The following is a 15090-nucleotide window of genomic DNA, read 5'->3' as shown; positions in this document are numbered from 1 at the left end:
CTTCCTCCAGAAACCCAGAGCTTTTTGTCTCTTTTTCTTGAAAATTGTATCTCAAAATGATGAAGTCAATATGACTTTAGAGTTGTAAAGTCCTGAATTCATCTAGCTGAATTTAATGCCCAATTTAATGGTCATTTAATGCCCAACTGTCTTTCTGAAACTCAGTTCTCTTACCTGAATAATTGATGTCGTTCCTTGTAGCACTGTTTAACAACAAAAACCCACATCAGGATTATGTGTGCAATTTTCACAGTTATTAAGGTGTTCAACATAGATTTTGTTGTCTCTCCTTGGGGTTAAAAAAAGGTTATGAAACCTAAGAACATGCTCAAAGAATATTTTTATTTGTGAATTATAGGACAGTTACATACATAGACAAATATCTCCACTTAATATGTTCACCCACGTGTACTTTCTCAAGGTGCAGATGCCCAGCCATGATAGTTAACATGGTAAAACACAAGTATATAGTTTCACTAAATCATCAAGGATGAGCCGAGTGTGATGGTGCACACCCTTAATCAGAGCACTAGGGAGGCTGAGGCAGGTGGATCTCTGTGATTTATAGACCAGCCTAGTCTACACAGTTACAGGCCAGCCAGCAAAGAACAACACAGTCAATAAATAAATAAATAAATAAATCTGAGTTCCCAAGTTCAGTTCCCAACACCCATATAGGGGGAGTGGCCGGGAGCCTCACAACTCCCTGTAGTTCCAGCTTCAGGGGATCTAGCACCCCCTCTTTCAGCATTATACCCACATGTCCAAACCCACACTTGGAGAGACACACACACACACACACACACACACACACACACACACAACTAAAAGTAAATCTTAATTACCATAGAAAATACCTTTTAACATTTGGTTTGTTTTTTTAAAACAGCATCCTGTAGCCCAGCGTCAGCCTCACGTGTAGCAGAAAATGGCCTTTAACGCCTAGTCCTTCTGCCACAGCTTCTCAGGTACTCAGATTATAGGCACAGACCGGCACACACACCTGCATCTTAAAGTGAATTTTAATTGGATGCTCACAAGAAAAGGCAATTTAAGAAAACCAATCAATTATAAGAAAAGTTAAACACATTGAAACGAAAACTTTAAAGTTATTCATACCAGTCTTAAATTACCTGTGGCCTAGGTATCTACCTTAAAATGTATGAAAATTCCTGATTTAAAGCTCTTTTTTGGCTCATGAGAGATTTAAGTAAACAATGGTGGTAAAATGTATGTTTATTGTAGATTGACTCAAGTATTTTGACAGTAAGAAACCAATCATCATTTAGATACCAAATCCTTTAAAATGACTGTGTCATAACACACTATGACTACCATAGTTTCAGCAGGCATAAGGTGCACTGTGGCCAAAAATACATCATCAATGAAATCTGGCACTTGGCAGCTACAGTAATTTGTGGTTGTAATTTCTATAAGAAATTTAGCATGTCATTAGCATGTTTAAAAGCATTAATCTCAGCATCTGCTTATGAGAGAGTTTTATGTGATTCTAGAGGTTACCTTGAACTGGGATTCCAAAAAATAAATTTTCTGGCTTAATTTTTTTTTTTTTTCCCGGAGCTGGGGACCGAACCCAGGGCCTTGCGCTTCCTAGGCAAGCGCTCTACCACTGAGCTAAATCCCCAACCCCTTCTGGCTTAATATTAAGATTTTTTTTCCCCAAGAGGGTAATATTTAAATCTTAATTCTTCATACAGTACAAAGAAGACAGTATTACAGGTTGAATTGGAATGTTGAAATAACAGTAAAATTAAAAATGGCATTTTAGAAAAGACATATAGTATAATTTAGGGTTTTTTTTCCACCACAAATTTGCCTTCTCCCAAGTAGCTGGTCATGACTGTGGATTAATATGTAAAAGCAAACATGAATGTTCTTTTTTTTTCTTTTTTTTTTCCATCTTTATTAAATTGGGTATTTCTTATTTACATTTCAAATGTTATTCCCTTTCCCGGTTTCCATGCCAACATCCCCCTAACCCCTCCCCCTCTCATTCAGGTGTTCCCCTCCCAATCCTCCCCCCAAATGTGAGTGTTCTTAACAAGAGTCTACAAATGGGCTGGATATGGCCTACCTCAGAGTTTTTGTAGATTTAGGGTAGCTGACTGTTTGGTTGATTTTTATTTTTCTGCCTTCCTTCCTTCTTTTCTTCCTTACTTTTTTCTTCCTTCCTTCCTTTCTAAGACAGGCTGATTTTGAACTTTTGCACCCCTTACCTTAGCCCCACAATGGCTAGGACTATAGGCATGCTTACATTTTTAAGTGGTTGAAAAACACCAAGTGAGTTGGGCTGGAGAGATGGCTCAGTGAATAATAGCACCGACTATTCTTCAAGATGAACCTGGGTTCAGTTCCTAGCACCTACATGACAGCTTACAACTGTCTGTAACTCCAGTTCCAAGGGATCTGACATCTTCACACAGACAAACATGTTGGCAAAACATTAATGCACATAAATTAAAAATAAATAAATTTTAAAAAGGAAAAAATCAGAATGAGTCACAACAAATCACAAAATACCGATTTTAAAGGCTAGATATGTAAGATAAAAGCTAATAGATACAAAGTTATAGAAGAAGCAAGACAGAAGGAAAGTGGCCGATTCTTGAAAATACATATCACTATGAACTTGCTTTTAAATATTTCTCAGAGGACAGTGGCAAATCCAAAGAAAGTATCAGAATCCAAATGACACTGACATTTTAAGTCAGAAACATCAGGAGCCATTTTACCCAGAATCCCTCTAAAATCCCTTGCAGAGTTCACAGACAGGCCTCTGGGGAAGAACTTTAATCCCTAATTAGATTGTCTGAGGAAGCAGCTCTAGGGAAGATTGTTATTTTTTACTTTGCAATTATATTTTCTTAGCTGCAGATAGACAATAATTATGAATGCACCTCTATCTGTTTTTGCAAAAGCACACAGATTAATTAATGAGTACCCTCAGCTGACCCAGGCAGAGGGTTCGGAGGACAAACCAGAAATGCCACCGTGTGTGTGTGTGTGTGTGTGTGTGTGTGTGTGTGTGTGTGTGTGTGTGTGTGTGTGTGCGCGCGCCCTGTAAGTAAACACAGGAGCAGACTAATCCACATACCCTGTCTTCAGATAAGAAGACAGTGTGAGGGCCCTGGGGATGCAGGCGAAAGCTCGCTCCACTCCAGACTGACTGTACCTACCTTCTGTCACACTGGAATCTCCTTTCGCAATTTCACATCAGTGTTTTTCAGTTAACTATTGTGTTTCTTTATTTCTTCATTGCCAAGAAGCACCCTAGTTTATCACGCACTGTAGCAGGTCATATTCTGTCCTCTGCACTCTTGCAATATTGGTTTCTAAATCACCCATTTGCCCCTTAACACTACATTTCTGCAAGGATTGAACTGATGCACCTCTTTATGTGAACCACATACAGAAATGATTACACCCCACAATTGTACAGCTCAATTAACTTGCCAAGCATTCGGAAGAACACCATCCCCACCCCAGAAGCCTTGCTCTCGTCTCTCCCCAATCCTCCCCTCCATCTTCTGACAAAGGTAAGCAGGGTCCTGACTTCTGACATCATAGGTGAAATCCTCTTACTTTTGACGTTTGTGAAGATAGAATCATATAAGTTCTGTCTGTGTTGCATGCTTGGTTTTCCTGTTGCTCAAATCATGTGTTAGAGACAGCAGTCTTTCTACATGAACTGTCATGCAACGTTCTAGGAGTGACTACTGCTGTCCAGTGGTTCCTGCTTTCCACCCTTTCCTGAAAAGTTCCAGAAGTCCTCATGTGTAGTCTGGGCACACGTGTCATTTGGATCTGAATGAAGGAGATGCTGGAGCAGAGGTCTACATGTGTTCAGGTTTCCAAGACCTGAATGAATCCATTTATGTCTCTGTCAGCAGTGTCATAGAGTGGACAATGTCAGTCTTAAGCCATTAAGTCTGGTGGGAATATACTGAGATTTTAATGCCTTAATTCACATTTTTTCATTTTTCTCATTTTTCTCATTTTTTTTTAAATTTTTTTTTTTTTTTTTTTTTTTGGAGCTGGGGACCAAACCCAGGGCCTTGCGCTTCCTAGGTAAGCGCTCTACCACTGAGCTAAATCCCCAGCCCTTTTTTTTTTTTTAATTTTTTTTTTATTTTTCTCATTTTTAATGAAAATATTTTCCCACACAGTGATTGTTTGGATACTACTTTTTTTAAAAAGGATTTATTTATTTTATGTATGTGAGTACACTGTAGCTGTCTTCAGACACTCCAGAAGAGGTCATCAGATCCCATTACAGAGGGTTGTGAGCCATCACGTGGTTGCTGGGAATTGAACTCAGGACCTCTGGAAGAGCAGTCTGCTCTTAACTGCTGAGCCATCTCTCCAGCCCTGGATACTACCTTTTATGCTGTCTCAAAGCCCCTCAGTGTGCAGGTGTGCATGCACACACACACACGAGTGTGTATGTACCTGTGTACACTTATATGTGAAGGCTAGCAGTCAACTTCGGTGTGAATTTTCAAGGGCTGCCACCTTGTTTTGTGAGGGATTCTCTCATTGGCTTGGAGTTTGCCAAGTAGGTCAGCCTGTCTGGCCAAGCAGGTCAGGCTGTCTGGCCAAGCCCTCTGGATCCTCCTGCTTCTGCCTCCCCACTACTGGCTTATAAACAAGCACAGCTTTTACTAGGGCTCTGGACATAATACCCAGGCCCTCCTGCTTATACAGTAAGCACTTTATGGGCTGAGCCGTCTTCCTACCCACTGGGTCGTCTGTCTTCATTATCTGGAGGAGATGCTGATGCATTCTGAATATGACATTTTTTTTACTCTGTCACAGCCGGTCTGTCCCTCAGCATCTTGTCTTCTTGCCCTCAAAGCGTCACCCTTTCTTCTTAGATCTACATTCTTATCTATTCGTCTCTTCCTTTATGATTAGGGCTCTTTCACAAGCTATTTGAGAAATTTTCTCCTTCTCAGAATCATAAACGTTTCATTTCCAATTCCGCAAGTCTTTTTATTAGACCCTTCACACTTAGATTGTACACCAAATATTTCTTTGGGTTTCAGTTCAGCTTGTGTTTTTTCTAAGCGGCCTTTGTTGAAGACAGTAATGTCATGCAGGGTGACTCTCTCCTCCCTGAATGTCTGCATAGCCCACACCAATTTGCCTTCCTTTGGCCTATTTGCCATAGTCTAGCAAGGCACTGTCTTGATCACTGGCAGACACATGCATAGTCTTATGCCTCGAAGGGTGGTTTTTTCTACCTTGTTCTTTCTATGAAAGATCATTGTGTTTCTATGACTCTTAACGGCTCTACCTGCTCCTTATTAATTTTAAAATTGGCTTGTTAATTATCACAGAAAATTCTGCTGTGGTTTCCCTTGAACCCACCTTGTGTTTCTAGATCTCTCCGAGGAGAATGGCAACATTTATCACAATAACATTCCTAATCCATAGAATATCCCCATTTAGTAAGATTATCTTTAATTTTTGTTAATAACGTTGGGTAATTTGTCTGTATAACCCTTAGGTATGTTTTTAGATTTCATCTTCAGTCTCTGATACCTTATTCTCTTGTATACATGATGTGTGCTTTACTGTTTTACTTTCCAGTTATTACACAGAAACATAGATGATTGCTAAAGTAAGTATATTGCGACTAACAATCTTGTTAAACAAAACTCACTTTTAATTCTACTAATTTTTGTTTCTTACATGTATAAACATGTTAATGTTAGGTCTCAAAGAAACCAAGGGACAAAACCCAGGGGACCATGTGGTAGCACACGCCTTTAATCTCAGCATTCGGGAGGTGGGGGCGTCTGAGTTTGAGGCCAGCCTGGTCCACAGAGCAAACCCTGTCTATTAACATATCTTAACTGATGCGGGCCAGCTTTCCAATACTTCTGCGTCTGTGGCTCCTCCCTTCACTCCTCGCCACACCCCCTACCCTGACCCCCTACACAACTCAGCCACTTCCCTAGGTTCTCCCTTCCCCTCCCCCTTTCCCTCCTCCTCTCCTCCACCCTCCACCCTCTCCTGCTCTCCCCCTCTCTGGAAGGTTGGATTATTGTTTGTCTTCCCTGCGATATCTTTATTAGATTTTGGTGAAAAAGCATTCGGAAGTGTCTCCTTTTTATTCTGTGACCTTCCCCACTTCCCTTGAACTTTTACAGACAAGGTCAGGGAAAAAGAACTTTACGTACTGATCTGATTTCTGGAATCCTTACAAATCTATTGACATTGAAATCCTGTATTTTTTTTTCTGCTATTCATATTGGTATTTTCATTTGTCTGAAATTTTCGGCAACTTTTTTAAAATTTCAAATCTAGCAGCATGAGTTTCAAAATGATTTCCATGTCAGGAATTCACAGTGATCCCTCAGTTCACTCCTGATATTTGCTGGTCATCTTGAGGTTGGTGATTTTTGTTTATCTTTTCAAAGAGCCAGCTTAGGCCTGCCTAGGGTGGGAGCAGAAGATGGGGAGGTTGAAGGCTGGCCTGGATGATAAGAAATGAGATCCTGTTTCAAACAAATGGGGACAAAATAGAGTAAAATATCCTTGCTTTTCTACATGAATTAGTAATAAGACACTTCCAAGCCAATCCAAGAAGTTTTGATTTGGAAATACTTATGTTTGAATTTTGTGACTTATCAAGATTGTCAGAAGAAAATATTTGCAAAGCATGTATCAAGGAGAGGGGAGGAAAGGGTATTCCAGAGCCACGAGGTACTGTTCTGATGCTCTTGACGTCTTCATTGGCGTGGCCACTGGACCTTTCTCTTCCCATTGTAGCCACATAAATAAAATGATTTATGCTTTTCAAAAAATAAGAACAGTACAGTGTACTCTCTAAATAAGCAGTTTTATCCAGAAAGAAAGTTTTGACCGGTGAAATAGTACGGGAGGTAAAAACACTTCCTGATGGCCTGAGTCCAATCCCTGCTCCATGGCCGTGGAAGAAGAGAACTGGTCCAGATGGTTTTTCTCTGGCCTCCACACTCTCATGCGAGCATGCCTATGCTCACACATACATCATCTACACAAGTGGCTCCCCCAGTACTTTTTTTTTTTTTCTTTTTTTCAGAGCTGGGGACCGAACCCAGGGCCTTGCGCTTCCTAGGCAAGCGCTCTACCACTGAGCTAAATCCCCAACCCCTCCCCCAGTACTTTTTAAGGAGAAGAAAATGAGATAGACCAAGCTGCCTTGCATTTACATGCCCTTGCTTCAGTCTCCTACATACTGGATTATGGGCATGTCCAACCAGGCTGGCCTAAAACAGTCTCTCAGTAAAGCTGGAAGAAAAGATTCCTCTCCTCCAGATGCAATACTTGTCACTGTTTGACCAAAGTGACTTCCTGTTGTGGTTTTCACTTCTTGAAGTGGTTAGATTTAAGCAAAACACGTGGCTTCATCCTGGCCCTTTTCAGATATTGAATTTGAGAGACTTTTTCCCTGATTCCCACCCCTTGACAACAATCGTATATGGTATAAATGTAAGCAGGTAGAGACATTGACAATAAAGAGTAGTCAATTGCCAAACACCTTTCTTAAATTTTCTTCCAAATAAAAAATGTTTCCTGGTAGGAAATCTCTGCAGAATTACACATAAAACCAACATTTAAAAGGTGGTAATGGCACACACCTTTAATCCTAGCACTCTGGAGGCGGAGGCAGGAGGATCTCGAGTTCAAGGCCAGCCTTGTCTACATAGTGAGTTCCAGATCAACCAGGGCTACACAAAAACCCTGTCTCAGGGGAAAAAAAAAAAAAGAATATTTATAGTATCCAAATTGAAGTGTCACATACCATATATGGCAGGGCCCAAGCATGTGGCAGCCCCTGCCTGGCCTTATATTCCAAAGAGAGCATGAGATTAACACAGTGGTGACCTGGGTGCTCACTTTTCTGCCAGTTTGCTCTCCTTTCTTTTCCTTTCCTTTTTAAAGATACTTTTTAGTATGTCTGTGTCTGAGGTGTGTGCCTCCCTCTGAGGCCAGAAGTCCTGGATTCCTCTAGAGTGCTGCAGGCAGCTGTGAGCTGTGTTAAGTCCTGGGAATGAAAGCAGGGTCCTCTGGGAGAGCAGTGTGCACTCTTAACCACTGAGCTGTCCCTCCAGGCCCCTAACTGGCTTTCTGCTTTCTCATTCTGCTTTCTCATTCAGCAGCATAGTACTGGCAAGTCAATGGGAATAGGCCTGCCACTGCAAATGTCTGTCTTCAGGATGTTGGAAGGGTAAGCTCAGCAGTGTGGTAGAGTGTGTCTTTCATGTACCGGTTGATTAGTCCTGTCTGGTGCAGCTCTGTTGTATGGCTCAGGGGACTGAGTTCTAGAGTCAGAGCTCTATAGAGGTGAACTCAGATTCTTCATTTTAGTAGACAGGCTGACCTTTGGCAAGCTGATTACCCTTTGAACTATCTTCTTACTGACCTACTAAGAAAAATGACACTGGTCCCCGTTGGGAGAGAATTCTCCCATGCACTGACAGCTGTGGTCATTGGCTCCCACTCTAACACTTGTATCAATAGGTTGAACAGTCTCGAAATAGAAAAGGTGGGCACAAGTCAGATTTGCTTGTAGTATATTATGAAAGATAGGGGTTTCCTGAGCTTGGACACAGCTGTAACACAAACCCATCTTGCCTGCAACAGCCCCCTGGGAGGTTGTGTGTCACCCTCCCAGGGGACTTGTCCAGTAAAGGGAGCTGTCACAAACTAGAAATACAAACTGAAGACTGTGGCAAGTGGAAGGGAGTCTTCGCTTCTGAGTCAGGAAGCTCAAGTCCTTCGCTGAAAGCATGACACCAGGGCAGGGTGCCAAGTTCCAGGATGACTGAGAATGGCTCTGACATGAGCAGCTACGCCTAGGAAGCCTCCTTCCCTGAGACCGAGATCTGACACCATGTGAGTGTGAGTCCACCAGGTTTTGTTCAGGTTTCGATTGGGGATGGGTAATTATTAACAGATCCAAATGCCTCGTAGTGGGGAGAGCTGCAGGACAGACTGAGAGGTGAAAGTGGGTACACTTTTTCACCTTTACCAGATCCTCCCATACAATGGATCCGAGCTTCCAGCGCTTAACAACAATGTCATCAATCCCATAGGTATCTGGCATAGTACAGCACATGCTGTAAGCAGGTAGATAGCACTGTTTGTCCAGTGGTTCTGTCCTACTGTGTTTTATAGTGGATAGGGGATAGATTGTGAATAGATAATGTGAAGCAAAGCGAGTGACCATTCTTAATAAGAACAGTCCCCTGCACACGTGCTAGCCCCAGAGCAGTAGGTCTGTGCTGAAGATGTCAAATACTTTTCCAACAGTAGATCCCGCTTAAGGATCTCATGGCCCTGTAGTGTCTTCAATGAAGACTGTCTTGACCCCACTCCCACTCTCTTACCCATCTCCAATCATCCAGTGTGCGTACCCTCTGCCAACACAGCAGCGATCATACAAGGCAAGTCAACCATGGAGAAGTCTTTCATGCTAGGGAATCACAGCAGAGTTTCTTGTAAAAGTTTCACAGGGTGAGTGAAACAGGCCTTTGTTGAACCGTGTTATTAGAACTTCTGCCTAAGAAAAAATCAGGACCAGCCCTGTGTGCTGCTTATGTTAGCTGGAAAGGCCTCTGTACAGTATTTCTGGGGATTCATCCTTGAGGTACCACTGCCAGACGGTGCATCCTTGCCTGAGATCCTTAGTTTTCAGGAGGCAGCCTCCAACTTCCTTTTCAGTTTATAATACAGTTCCCAGTCTGTACCGCCCGCCCCTATGCCTTCTTCCATTTGTGATGTATTTATTGGGCTGTCATTAGCAGGATTGGGAAATTTAAAGCACACACCTTCTGTGACCAAAAGCGGTCCCTCAGCCATACCACACAAGTGCATGACCAGTAGCTGCAAAGAGATGTAAATCTGACTTCTTGATGACTCCGGGCTCCCTGGCACAGCAAGCTGGAAAAGCAGGCAGGCCTGCTGCTGGCGCATTCCTCTGGTGTGACTATTTCCCAACACTGAGGCCATATCTTCATCTGTAAACAGAGGCCGTAACACCTACTTCTGGCACTGTGAGAACCACACAGACGCCTCATAAAGGCAGGCTTGGCTTGTGGGAAGCTCCTCTCTCACCTCCTCCCTGTCATCATCACGTGCCTTCACCTCGAGGGGAAGCACTGGAAGCAGCAAGTGACAAACACAGCTAAGGGATGGGCCCTGTTAAGAGAGCACATTTTCTCACCCTTTCCCACACTAAGCGCAAGGTCAGTGTTCCTAGAGTACCACTTGGTGGGCAGCCCTTGTGATTTCTGTGGGTCATGCAGATGATGCCTGTGGAAGAGGAAAGAGGAGTGACCTCTGTGCTTGTGGAAGCCAGCATGCACGCTGCCACCCACCCCCCACCCCCTTTCAAATCCCTATCTTCCTGGATGGTAAGCACCGTCGGACGTCGGACGTTGATTTCTCTTACTAACAAGATACAAGGCTAGTCATGGAGGACCAGCAAGGGTCAAAGAGCTGTGCAAGAAGCAAGTGGGGACCCTGTAGCCCTGGGTCCCCAGGAAGCTTGAGTCTAGGGACACTGTACATGACAAGCTGCAAAGTTTTACAGTCCAGGAGCTAAGGAGGAGCCCAGTGAGGCTTAGGCAAGTTCTAAGGTCGAAGGAAGGAAGGAAGGAGACTGTATATTCCAGCAGTACCAACAAAGCTTTCTAGTTGTCCTCTGTCCTGCTGCACCTGGCCTGTGCCCAGCAGGCTGCTGCCTGCTCTGCTGGGTTTGAGCAGCAGGAAACACTGCAGCCTGGGTAAAATGCAGTCTGGGTAAAACAAGAACCACCTTCTGCTGTCCCTTACTATACCAGGTCAGGCAGTAGCCTTGTTAGGTGACCCCTTCAGAGCCAATTGTAGGCTCATACCTCTGGCTCCTCCCCCATCTGGAAGACTCCTGGTAAAACCAACAGCTTCCCTTGATAGCTAGTGACTTTTTTTTTTTTTTTTTTGCCTGTCTATTTGCTTCACTGATATTTAATTCACAAAGCCTGATAGTGGGTGGCTTCTGGAACATGGGGAGTTGACTAGACATCACTATGATCAGTTTTGGAACATTTTAAACTCAAAAAGACCTGATGCCTGTTCACAGTCCTTCCTCATTTCCCTCAGTACCTCCAGCACTCAGGGATCCCCAACTGTCATTGCTGTGCCTACAGAACTGCCTGCTCTGGAGATCCCCTGTGAAGGGGTCAGGTGACATTCTTCATCCTTCTGAGCTCCCTTAATGTCGCCCACACCTGTGTAAACAATCCCTCCATAGGGCTCCCTCCAATTAACCCCGTAAAGGGCACTTTGTCTTCCTGGGACCCTCAGTTTAGACTTGTTTACCAGTCAGAGATTGAGAAGAGAGGACAGTGAACAAAAAGCAGGAAGAGCAGGCACAGCTAAGGATCCCTGGCAGTGGCTATGGGTCATAAATAGAGCAAAAAACATGATGAAAAGCATAGAATTTGGGCATTGTGGAAACTGAGGGGGACCAAGGCTGCCCTTTGGGGTATTAGATTAACTTGCTTGCAGAGCCCTGGGGAAGAATGTCCAACAGGCACTGAGGTGCAGAAGACTGTAGCCACCAAGAGGGTATGCTCTAAGCATCCCTTCTGTGCTTCCGCCTTAGACTCAAGCTCCAGATAAGGACCCCAGGCCTTCAAATGCACTTTTGGATGTGATAAGGGCATACATGTGTCCATAGGCCTTCTAGAGAACTCCACACTCCTGCCAGCTTTGATCCCTCCCCCACAGGCCACTTCATTGTATCTTCGGAGCATTTCCAAATCTGTATTCTTGCTGTCCGTCTAATCCCGTCAATCACCATGTCCAATACAACAGGAGGCTATCTTTAATGGACCCAAGGAGGTAAACTAGAGCTGAGAGTCATGTAAATGGTGCCTTGACTTCCTCCAGGGCCTGGTGTGTATACAAAGCATTATCTGCTATGCATGTTGCTAAGGGAAAGCTCCAGATGGCCTTGAGGGAATACCAGTGTGTGACGGGCAGGTGGGAGAAGGGAAACTCAGGCAAGGGAGTGACCAAGAGTCACAGAAATTTAGAGAGAGGACCGTTTCTAGAACTTGAGAAGGAGATTTTGGGGTAGAGACTTTGGAAGACAGAGATATTGGCATTATCTGGGTTCATCCACTGGTAGGGTATAAGGAGCTTCACCAAGGACATCTCTCCCGGAAGGTGGTCTTGGAAGATTGCTTTTCTCTTCAGAGACCTGGTCGGGGGTAGGAGGTGAAGGGTGGGATGTCTCATTTTAGTCCTGTTAAACCACCACTAGGAAGTTGGTAAGGAGAAAGGAAACTGTGGCTTCTCTGTGGAGAAGTTCGACAGAGAAGGAAGGAGGAGGGATGTGGGATGGAGAAAGCAGAAGTCAGGAATGTTGATGGTAAAGTAGGGGCCATGGAAGATAATGAGGGCACCGGCTGGAGAAGAAGGGGTTGGGCACAGGACCAGCAGAACTTTTAACTTGGATTGACTTGTTCCTAAATACTATAATTGTTTCATACCCAGTATTAATGGTTTTCCTCTGTGTATTGGTAGGCCTGAGGAGAAATGAGACATGGAAGAGACCCTAGGTCAACAAGCTGGGATAAGCTTCCTCCCTCAGAAGTGTCTTCAGCCTGCCCCAGTCTGCTTTCTGTCTGGTGGATTTCACTTCCTGTGCTTTCTGGCAAATGCACTTCCTGTTTGGGATGTAAGTATTCCAGGGGAGGCATCTACCTCCCTTCCTCTTGCTTCCTGGCCTGTGGCACAATCTTAAGGGTGTTCAGCATGAGCCCTGAGCTGTTGTTCTTGTGGAACAGGAAACCAGGAAGTCTTACTCTGTTGTCAGCTACTGCGTCCTGAGTCACCAAGAAGGGTAGAACTTGATGGGATTCATTCCAAACACTTTTTTTTAAAGCCGCATTATTAACATGAGCCACACCCCTCATAAACAGGTTTACATGCTGGCCCATTTATATAAGTGAAGGGCAGATATTAAATAATTGTAGTCCGCAGCACACACAGCCAGCAAGACAGCGTTGTCAGAGGGCGGCTTTCACAGCCTTAAGTGCTAGGTTGGGCTTCTGATAGTTTGTTTCGTTTTGAGATAAATATGGGTTTTTAGGGGGAAAAAAAATACTACAGCCTGTGAAAATTTCATTTACTGTCAGAAACCTGTCTGTCTCTCTTAATTGAATTAATAATTTTTATCCAGTTTTGGACCATGTTCTCCCATTGCTCCCTGTCAAGAGGAGGCCTTATGTCGCAGCCCACAAAGATAACATGGAGAGGATTTGTGCTTCTAGCCTCCTACATCATAAACCTTTGATATCTTTAACGAAGGACTATTGCTCTTCTTCTGCACAATGGGAAAGTCAGTGACAAAGCCCTTGAATGACAGCTCAAGCTCACGAGTACGGGGGAGGCAGGCCCACACCTCCCACCTCTGAAACTCAAGCCTCACCTGAGCAGGTTGGGAGCTGGACCTAACTGCTGGGTGAGTCTCCAGTTAGAACCTGTCCTCTAGAAATATCCTGGGATCTTTTTCACCAAGTTCAGTGTCACAGAACAGTGCAGCTCAGAGGACCTCGGAAGCCACTAAAGACAACCTTCAGCCTCTTGTTTTACAATCAAATGAAAAAGAACAATGGCCATAACTCCATTAAAGCAATCTATAAGCTTCAGAAAAATCATTTTTCTTTGCCAGCATACTAAGTAAAAGAAACCTGATTGAGGACCAGGGTGTGGTGGGCATAACTTTAATCCCAGCACTCAAGAAGTAGAGACAGGACGGTCTCTGAATTAGAGGCCCGTCTGGTGTCCAGCCCAGTGTCCAGTTCCAGGACAGCCAAGGATATACAGAGAAACCCTGACTTGAAACAATACATAAAACCTGACTGAAACCGACAGGTATTTTGAAGTGGCAAAAGCTAGTATTGTCCAACAGGAATATAACACAACCACTTATGTAATTTAAACCTTCCTTTAGCTACCTTGCAGCAATAAAAAGAAACAGATCAAAATTGTTTTAATTGCATACTACATTTTGCCCCATATATAGAAAATACTATAGTCTGGCATATGTTTAACGCAAAAATTGCCAGTAAAGTATTTTACACTCTCCTTGTAACAAAGCCTTTGAAATTGGGTCTATATTTCAATCCTGTGTGTCTTAGTTCATTCTAACCTAGGTTCTTGGAGAGTCCCTGCCTTTACATCATTGTAACATTTTGGAGGATCAGCATATCCAAAGCCGTGTCTGAGTGGCATGTTCTCTGGGGAGGTCTGGACTGTCTACTTTGTAATCATGGATTACCACGATACTGCAGTCACTTGAGAAACAAGGAGCTACCTAGTTTCACTGAGGGCTGATATTCTTCAGTGGTTTCTGGAAATTTCCAGAACACCTTAATTAAAATTTTCCTTTCCAGTTGGATAACAAGAACCACATTGGCCCATACAGCACAGTGCAGGACACTATTATAGACCATGGTCCATTTCTGTTTCCTGAATAACAAGGAATGGGCCTTATGCCAGTGACCCCAGCACTCAATAGTCTGAGGCAGGGGAATCACAGGTTTGTGTCTCCTCTGAGAAGGAGACTGTCTCGACGATCATAAAAACAATCAGGGGATGCACATTGAGGTGATAGACACATGCTCCCCACAGCATTATCTTTTTGGATCCGTAGCTCAGGATGTGCCACCTCTTGACCATTCGCTGACAGACCCTGACCTGGCTGTGAGTCATCTTGACACTGAGATAATGACCAGCTGCTGCCGGAACCAAACCCTTTATACCTAATGCTTTAACTCCCTGTCCCTCGAGCATCTTTGTTGTGCCGGTTTCTTAGGTAACAGCATCCAGGCACTGGGGAGGGTCAGCAGGAAAGATATTTAAGGAATTGCAAATCTGAAACACAGTCCATCTTGAAGAATGTCGCTGAGAAGGATGGGCCGCCAGAGACCACGGGTCCACAAGAACAGGAGGAGCCAGAACACAGTACGAGATCAGCGTCTCTTAGTGTTCCACTGGGGCAGCCCTTGCATTGCTTTGCATTGC

At 43.8% G+C, this 15090-nt stretch overlaps 1 long non-coding RNA gene across 2 annotated transcripts in view; it reads left to right on the top strand.

The window, feature by feature from the left end:
- The window catches only part of LOC120100106 (uncharacterized), a 55696-nt gene that overhangs the window by 10943 nt on the left and 29663 nt on the right, over window positions 1–15090 (top strand). For both annotated transcript variants that reach the window (XR_005499870.2, XR_005499873.2), the window contains exon 2: window positions 12586–12739. This is a non-coding gene — a long non-coding RNA (uncharacterized LOC120100106). The remainder of the gene's footprint in view (window positions 1–12585; window positions 12740–15090) is intronic.

The sequence above is a fragment of the Rattus norvegicus genome, chromosome 1 (genome assembly GCF_036323735.1).
Source record: "Rattus norvegicus strain BN/NHsdMcwi chromosome 1, GRCr8, whole genome shotgun sequence".
Taxonomy (NCBI): Eukaryota; Metazoa; Chordata; class Mammalia; order Rodentia; family Muridae; genus Rattus; species Rattus norvegicus.
Note: the sequence above shows the minus strand (reverse complement) of the source record. Positions and strands in the feature narration are given on the sequence as shown.